Raw genomic sequence first — 9,567 nt, 5'->3', positions numbered from 1 at the left:
GTCACATCCTAGCATGGGGTGCACCGCTACTATTCCACACACACTTACACACACACACACACACACACACATACACACACAGACACAGACACGCGCGCGTGCACGCACACGCACATGCATGCACAAGTGCATACACACAGGCACAGACACACACATGCATGCACACACACATACACACAGACACAGGCACAGGCACACACACACAGGCTGCCAATGCACAAAATGCCCCACAAACCCGCCATGCAAGCTCTGCTTAGAAAGCGTTCTGTCTATGAAGAACACCACAAAAGGTCAGACTGTATCTAATCTGTTGTTTGTTTGTTTTGTTTTGTTTTCTTGTTTTTCATTTTAAGAAATTATTTCATTCTAGATTTAATAGAAAATTCTTGTCTAAAAGTCTCTGAGGTCTATGGGGATAACAAACAGGTTAGGCTACATAAAGTTGAGTGAGTCGCTGTCAGATCTGGTCTGACTTTACTTTTTGGTCTCATTGTGTTTAACAACGCGACCTGTCATCAATGACAAGTGTGTATGTGGTTTTAGAACTAGAGGTAAAACAATCCAGAAGGGAGCCACTTTGAGGACTAAATCTATGTTAAATAATATATCATTATGAATAACTGACATGATCCTTTACCCGTGTTTGTATCTAACAGTATAATCTTGAAAAGGCTACTGAGACTCCTCTAACGTGAGAAAATGGGAATATTAAAAATGCATACTGAAGTGAAATGTGGTTTGGCTCTGGTGTATAACTACAACCAAGAGTGGAATTTTAATTAATGCAGCCTACCTTTTAGCAAACGCTACAAATTACAGATAGTGGGAACTGTAGTTTAGCCTACAAAAGAGTCAGTTATTATGCAGAAATACTGTGAAAGTTTGTGTTTAGACTGTGCGGTGGATTTCGGTATTTAACCTACATTTTTTCCTAATTTGTCTCAAAATGTATCAAAATCAAAAGAGCATTATGTAGGGTAGTCAGACAGACAATCCCCGTTTAAAGAGCTTTTCCCCGTAACGGTGAATGAACCCGAGGTGCCTCTGCAGAACATGACCTAGACATATGTTCAGTCTGGCTTACGAATAGTGCTTTCTGTTTCACACATTATAGATTTTAAATACGACGCCACGAGCACTCGACTGAAATGACTCATGATGTTGATTTGCTTGCGAAATTCATATTAACGGTCATGGACCCGTGTCACTGCCAAGCATGAAAGACAGGCAATTCAGGTACAGCCTTCTTACCTGGGAAAATGTTAGTTTCGTAAACAACTCATCCCTCTAAATGGCGTGTAGTGATAAAGACGGAGGCACAGATAAAGATAAATAAACGCTAACTGCTAAGCACCAATTAACAACTGTTATTTCTGTCTATATGTCTACCCTAATCAAATATAATGTCTTTTAATGATATTACTTTTATTGTTTGTCACTTTTATTTCTGCCTCACAATTTTATGAAAATGTGAGAGAATGTTTGTCAGCTAAAGTCAGTTCGTTTATAGTGCATATAGTGCACCTCCCGTCCCTTTCAAAGTCAGAAATCTAAAAACTATCATATTATTCAAAGGTAAACACGCTATAATGGGAATAAATTACCTGTTAAGCCTTGTTTCTGCCTTGTTTACTTCTCGTACTAGAATCAACTGGACACATCAAGACCATTTAGTCTGAAATGCTACTTCGCTTCTAACGAGTAGAAGGTCAGTGAGTAGCTCAATAAAAAACGGCTTTTCATGTGGTGAAATTCAAGAAGTATCGCCGTGGAATAACGTCCAGACACGCGCCCTCTTTATCTATTCAGTTGCGTAATACTTGGATAAGCACGAGGCTCATATGACGATTAAGCTTAACCACCGCTGATATGATCTGGTGGTGAAACACAGGTGTCAGCCCCTTGTTTAAGTATTTACAGGTCAATACGTAAGACAAAGACAAAATGAATGAACATACTGTTGTGCTAAGGCTGTGGTTCCAAGAGTTTTGCCTGCAGAACGCAAACACAATAAAGAGAGAGGTAAAGGGAAAACAAGCTTGTTGACCCTCGTAGAACAGTGTCTGTTGGATAAGACATGGATGAAGAGACTGAAAGCAGCAATCTTCTTTTCTGCTGCCTCATTTCCTCTGGTCTGAAACAGGCAGAGAAAAACAGTCTCAAGTGAGGGAAATGGTTCAGCACTTTGGTTCTCGTTCTACAGTCCAAATGAAGGGAAAGGCCAAGACACAGACACCTCCTTTGTGACCACAGACCCATACTGTAAGGGTCAACAAGCACAGAACGGGAATGAGAGAGAGAGAGAGAGAGAGAGAGAGAGAGAGAGGAAAAAAGAGGAGAAAGGACAGAAATTTCCAACAGGTCCTCTGCTGAGCGCACAATGGGTTTACCTGCCCAATTATAGTCCAGCAAGGTCAGGGAGAATTCAGACTAGCTTTGTGTTGCTTGTTAGAAGCACACATTTCGCTATTCATTAGAAGGAACATTTGCAGAAACAACAGATACTGTAGAGCTTTCTTTGGTATCCTTGGAACTACATAAACCAAAACAACATCAAGGTCAGTTATAAAACATGCCCTAAATACTCTAGAAACTGTCCTCAGTCAGTCAGTTGACTTCCAAACAAAGCAAAGTAAGTTTAATCGATTCCCAATGCTGCCATTGCATGCAAAACAGATGCTATCTATTGAATGGTAAAACGTCAAAGCTTAATAACTGAAAAGAAGGCTTGATTTTCTGTAAGCCCAGAAGCAAACTCATTCATTTCCAAAAATTCCTTGTGGTCAAACTGTCTGTTCTGCTGATGCTTTTGGCTTGATTTACTGATTAATTTTGTACAGACACCACCTTGTAAGAACATTGGGGAACTGCTTCAGATCTTTCTGATCATCTCTTCCAAAGCATCCCCGCCTCCTCTGAGTCAATGGCATGACTCAAGACTCTGCCTTGTCCACCTCGTCTTGGAGCATTAGCTCATCCTCAACAGCTTTCATGAACAGTTGTTTAGCTCAATTCCCTCTCCTCTCTAACCTCTTCGTTAGCTGACTCAGCCACCCTCCCACTCCTTCTTCGGCACCAGGAGGGAATATTCAAGCCTGGGACCGTCTGTTTGCACAAACTCTTTGCCAGAACCTCTACCTTGCGCAATGCCTGAACCTAACTACATCCTTCTGGAGTGGGTAGCTACATGCTAACAGGTCTAGAAAGTATGTAGGAGGATAGTCAGGTTTCACACATTGAGTTAGAGACTGTGTGAAACTGAACTGAATATTGTGATGATAAAATTAGAAGTGGTGTATTCCAGAGAGTCATCGAATAAATTCTAACCAGTTTCAGTTTCACATGTAATTAATTAACACTTTCCCATTCATAAATATAATAATTCAGCTACCAAGCAAAGGAAATAAGAGTCTGTGTTCCAACAGAAGTTCAATATACTTCAAGCCAGTCCTTCAAGGTCAGACTGAAAGATTTTGGAGGAACTGACCCAAACCCTAATAAATCTACTGTTTGGACATAAAGTAAGTTCGGTACAACACAAATGCACAAAAAGCAACAACAGCTAATGAGAAAGGATGCTGGCTTTGCTGCATGCCATGATGCATATTTATACATGTGTATTGTCATCTACAAAGAAATCTCCCTATCATCCTTGTTGTGATTATACGTTCTTGCAGCTCGCATGAATATTCACTATGGTGTGACGCTGAGTCAGCGCCTGACATGAGTCAGCTGTGTCGTTGAGATGGGCATTCATTCAAAATAAGTATATATACTCAATACATGAGGGATCCTGGCAGACGGTTTTCTTCTTACTGGAAGCTTTTAGTCGAAAACTAAATGAATGTCAACTTCTTAATGCAATCTGGCAAAATTGAAGCTCATCCTTAAAGCAGTAAGTATGCTTGTACGAATGCCACTGAGCAAAGTAAAGACCAATTTGTCAAATGGCTATGTATGAATTTGGGAGACACTCCCTTAGGTGAATCGGGGGGGGGGGGGGGGGGATCAATGCAAACAAACAATGAATACAATTAAGTCACAGTAAAACAGAAGTTTGAAAAGTGCTGCAAACAACTAACAAAACTAAGCATGTGAGCCAAAACATGCAAAATGCATGACGTAGACAAACAGGAATGGAGTGTTTTAAAAAAAACAAAAACACAACATTGCTGATAACATGAAAATGAGCACACTGCCAGAGGGCTGTAGGACAAAAGTAATAATTGATTTGTCAGATCTAAGGGAGAGGGCGTAGCCTACGTCTGTGTGAATGGCATAGGAGTGAGAGAGCAGTACTTTACTGTCCCATACAACTATACACACACACATACAGATACTATAAAAAGAAAAGCATTCTCGTGACTCTTTAAAAAACACCATTTCTAAACGTCAGCACAAATGTGTGTGTGGGTGTATGCATTGGGGGAGGTAAAATTTCACATTTGGCACATTCCTCCAGGAATATCGGCATAACCAGTGGTCCTGAGGGCATTTAGAAATTCCATAAGATTACTGTAAGTTGGCTAAAAGCCAATCAGCTATCAGCACGATATTCTAAAGAAACGAAGAATCTCCTCGCTGGGAAATTTAGAAGGTCAAAGGATGCTGCATCATGAATAAAATATGTAATAAAATATGAGAAATTATACAGAAGTTCATGAGTCATCAGGCATCCCTGTACATCTGCACTAACAAACAACGCCTCAGGATGATCGATTTCAGACATCGATCCATCTCGTTATGGGGCGTAAGGTTTGACGAGCCATGAACTGAGTCATTAGTGAATGACTCACTCGGAATACTGAAGTACAAAGGCTGAGGAGGTTTGGAGCATTGGATCAGATACTAACATTAAGCCTCCCAGAGTGGTGACAAAGCGCATGGTTTTAACTGAAATGTCACCATCTACCACAGCTGATCTGTGAACAAAACGCACAGCAAAACCCTATTTAATCCAATGAGGATGTCAGGAGATGACAACGAAAGACCATGTTTTCATGATGGCGAGGGATGTATCTTAAATCACATACGTCTGAGTGACTGCTGATCTCTTCAAGCTGTATTTGTTGAGGATTCTTTCAGTGAAAGAAAAAAAAAAAGCTGAGTGCCATCCTTTGACAGCTGACAGGAAGCAGCGTTTCCATGTCCTCCTGACAGCGTTTCCATGTCCCCCTGACCCCTCTGAGAGCACACAGAGGAGGCCAAGAGCCAGAACATGTCAGATATGGTTAGAAATGTCTACCGCACATTTGACAAGCAGCAGCGCTGCTTTATGAAAGAACCAAAATTACATGGACTTTCTCAGAGCCATAAAACAAAGCTTTAAATGCTGTATTTGGGTGACGGACGCATTAGACTTAACCTTTTCTTCCAAGAACACTTGGATGAAGCTATAACCATATGATATTGTAATGACGAGGTGTATGAAATGCAAAATGACTTCAACTATGACAACTCTATAAAGAATTAACTTTGAACTGAAATTGGAAAAGATTCTGTAGGGTTTTCATTTGAAAGCCCTCATGTGGCTCTGGCTGATTTCTGTAAGCTGTGGCATTGGAGAGACACATAAGGTCTTTTTAATAGGGCTTCTCTTGCTCCTGTGAAGAACTATGTCTACAGAGAATGCCAAACTGTTTATAAGGACAGTAAAAAGATTACATAAGAGCTGTTTGTTGAAATACATCATGCCTGATAGTTGCCCCTGTCCTTACCAGTCCAGGTGTTTATAATGTATATATTGTGCTGAACATTACAACAAACAGCTTGAAATATCCTTTCTTCCCAAAAGGTTCTAAAGTATATGTAAAAATGTCACATATCAGCAAAGATAATAACCCGTTTGTTGTTAATTAATACTGAGAGAAACAGCACTGCTGTAATTTTCACTGAACAGTTTTTGCTTCACATTGTAATACTCCTCACAGTGACATAAAGCTTTCAGGGTTTTTCATTTTAGTACATGAATTCATCCCTATTATAAAGTATGCAAAGAGAGCACATCTCTGTAATACACCAACAGAATTATAGCAGAATAAAAAATGACAGTAGTGTTTGTTTGTATGGTGTATTATGGATGATAACTGATTCTCTCCCAAAACACATTGTTTCTTTTGTGAAAAGCAGAGCAATATTTTTGTCTTGGAAATGTCTTTGACAGTTGATTGTGTTTCTTGTAGCTCAGAAAACTCAATGAAGGCCGAACCAGAATCTCTCTGTCAGCGATTTACATCTGATCGTTTGGAATCCAGAGTACTGCACAAGCAAGTCACTAACTGCACACAAATGAGAAATTTAGCTGAACGTCTGCCGGTGACCATTCATCAGAATAGCGAGGGAAGTCTTGGAATACTGGGAATCTGGTGAGAGCAGAACTGGGACAGGTGTTAGACACTGAGTTTCCTTTCATTTTTCATCTGCTACCAGGCCTGTGCTCCCATGAGTAGTACGTACGGTTAACTCGTTCCATTGTAAGCCAAGGAGAGGACTTCTTCAGTAAGGGAAAAAAGCAAACAAACAAAAAGAAAACCAGAGGAGTCAGCAAAGTGCCTCCTGAGGACACTTCTAGAGGCTTCTGGAATAAGTCCTTGGTTTGATTGATTGAGCTCCAGCAGTGTAGTAAATTGAGGTAAATATAGCCCTTCCTTTGGAGCTAGTGCTGGATCATTTGCTGCAGTCATGAGCCCTGAACCAGCTGAATTACTCGGGAATGGGGGCACATAGCAATGGCAATTTAAATAAAAATTCAAATGAAACTAAGCTGAGAGGAACCATAGTAGGAATAAAAACGATAAAATGGTTCTAAAGATGGCTGAGATGGCAATACGTTATGTTTTATAAGACCGGTAACTGGTCAATGAAAGGGAGCAATGATAATGGCCAAGCGAAGTTCTGCTTTTTTTTTTTTGTTTGTTTGTTTCTTTTTCTTTACATTTCTGCCTTATAGTATCATCTGAGCTGTATTAGCTCCGAATTAAAAGTAGCACTAATTAAACAGGCCCTCGGGAGCTGTCAAGAGTAGCGACGTCTCACAGAAAAAGTAATCACTGACATGGTGCTGCAATGCTACAGGCCCCTTGTTGTTCCTAACAGTGTTTTTAAAGACACCTTGTCTTTGTCCGATCATGACCAGGCTATGATTTAAACTGTCACAAGCGCGAGAAGAGGCGGACAGAGGGCAGGACCAGGGACCTTTGTGGAAAGTTTGCCGGGTGTCTGGTGCTAATTAAAAAACAACAGGGAGTAGCATCACTACGAAAAGAGTGTCAGTGGGTAGGCTGGCATTGGTCTACCACCCACTTCACACAGCTGCAACATCCAGTGACACAAAAAATACAGGGGGTCTGTTTGACAGAGAGCTTTCTTTAACAGTTGTGTGATTTCTGTATCCTGCTGTTGTTCTGTTTGCAACAGCATCCAGGGCTTATCATGTATTGTCAAACTCAGTGAGTGCTTTGTCTGTGGGTGAGTTTACTTAGAAACATTCATATCCAGCCATACTCACACACAGTCAGAGGTTTTGTTTGTTTGTTTTTCCACAGATGCAAACCCATTTGGTTAGCATCTCTAAAACAAAACAAAACAGAACAAAGCAAAACAAATTAAAGTACCTAATCATCTTTACTTGCTGTTGCATACAGCAGGATACAGAAATCACACAAAAATACATAAATGTTTATGTGTGTGTGCCTGCCTACATATTACCTGTCTATGTTTACTTCCAAGAATGAGCCATAATCATGAAAGTCCTGTTTTACTTTCCACAGGGAAATCAAACTGGCCAAGATTTTGAGGAATACAGGGCTAATTTTATGCCCAGCCATTTACTGGAGAGAACTCAACTCCTACACAGCGCTACAACTAGTGCTTTCAAATTCATCACTACAAAGCTGAGAAGCTTTCACCAAATGATTGTTAAAAAGCTATTTTAGGCTGCATCTTACAAAATATTATTAGATATACAGAATACATCTAACGGTTTGTGAAATATCATTACCCACGTTATAGCTCAATTTCTTGGCAGGCCATATTAATGGAATTTATCTGCTCAGTCACGCATACCTAAGTGACCTTTAAATTCAGCTCTCAAAGACCAGCAGGTCTTATGTAATGTTGGTACCAAGCTCTAAGTTTGGGGTCTCTCATACTTTCCTTTAAAAGCTTTCATTGTTTAAGGCAAATGGGGGATTCCTTCCAAACAGAAAGATCCATTTTTAATCTGACTCCAACAGGCCAAATACTATTCATTAGTGATGTGCGGGTCAACCCATAAGTGAACCCACGGGTTGGGCAGAGTGAGAGAGAGAGAGAGAGAGAGAGAGTTCATGTCTTTAATGAAGAGTTACTTGTTTTGCTGCTATTCAACAACAAAGAACACCATTTGGAACAATTCATGTGTTTATTTAGTAGCCTAGACCCAGACGGTATTAGGCTAAGATATAACAGGCTATGCTTTGAAATCAATGTATTATGCTAACGTTTGGGTAAACAGCCCTAAAACGTAGTAGTGTAACACTGCTCACTTTGCTGTAGCCTACGGTGGCTCGTGCAAAACGTTGTCTACACGAGTGTCTGTCCTTTTTGAAACGTGCGCTGCATAAGAAAATGTTCTCTCTTACTCTATAATGTGGATGCCATCGCTATACAGGCTAAAGTTGGTGGTTTGCGGGTCAGGTTCGGGTGTAATAGGGATGGAACAGTCGTTAAATTATAAAAAAAAAAAAAAATAGTTTATGCGACTATCGTCTTATCTTAAAAAAAAAAATGGTAGTAAGTAACACATTACTTCTGGCTAAAGCACCGAGAAGCTGTTTGCCAACTGCCATTAAACAACAAAAGAAAAAGAGCCCATTACTACCAGGTACCAGTAAAACGTGTGTGGCGCAGTGAGACTCGATGCTACTGTACAAACAGGAGAAACATACAGAGCTAAAGACTACTACAGCTGTCAAAAAGCTGCATGGAACTCCTTCAAAAGAATAAACGCAAATGTTACACTGTGGAGAATGGTCGAATAGTTCCCAGTGAATATCGAATAGTTTTGCTTGAAGTCCCCATCCCTATTGATTAACGCTCATTTTTGTGGGTTGGGCGGTGCAGATTGGCTCTCATAACGGGCCAGGTGGGTGCAGGTATTAAAAAACCCTGAGCCACGCATCTCTACTATTCATATCTGATGGTTTAAAAATACGTGTTGACTTGACCTGTATGACCAATGACTTGCTCAATGTATTTTCATGGATCTTTTTGAAAAAGCATTCCTACAACTGGAAAAGCAGATCCACAGCCAAAAAAACCCCTCATTTAGAGAGCACAGCTTTATGTGGTGTTGTTGAGGCTTTTCCTTCTCTCTTTCATATAAAGATCCTGACATGCTCCGCTGAACCCCACTGTACCAATGGTGTCCTCTTGCCAAAAAAAAAAGGTATTAGAACAATGGATGAAAGGAACCCTCTGGCTGACTGGCTGCCTAACAGAAAGTAATTCTGGCTCAGCCCTTAATCGTACAGTAGGCACTGATAGGGTTGTCTGGAAAGCAAACGGCTGACAGAGGCATGCACGGCA

The sequence above is a fragment of the Chanos chanos genome, chromosome 6, assembly GCF_902362185.1.
Source record: "Chanos chanos chromosome 6, fChaCha1.1, whole genome shotgun sequence".
NCBI classification, from domain to species: Eukaryota; Metazoa; Chordata; class Actinopteri; order Gonorynchiformes; family Chanidae; genus Chanos; species Chanos chanos.
The sequence above is the reverse complement of the archived record's forward strand: the minus strand, read 5'-3'. Positions refer to the sequence as shown.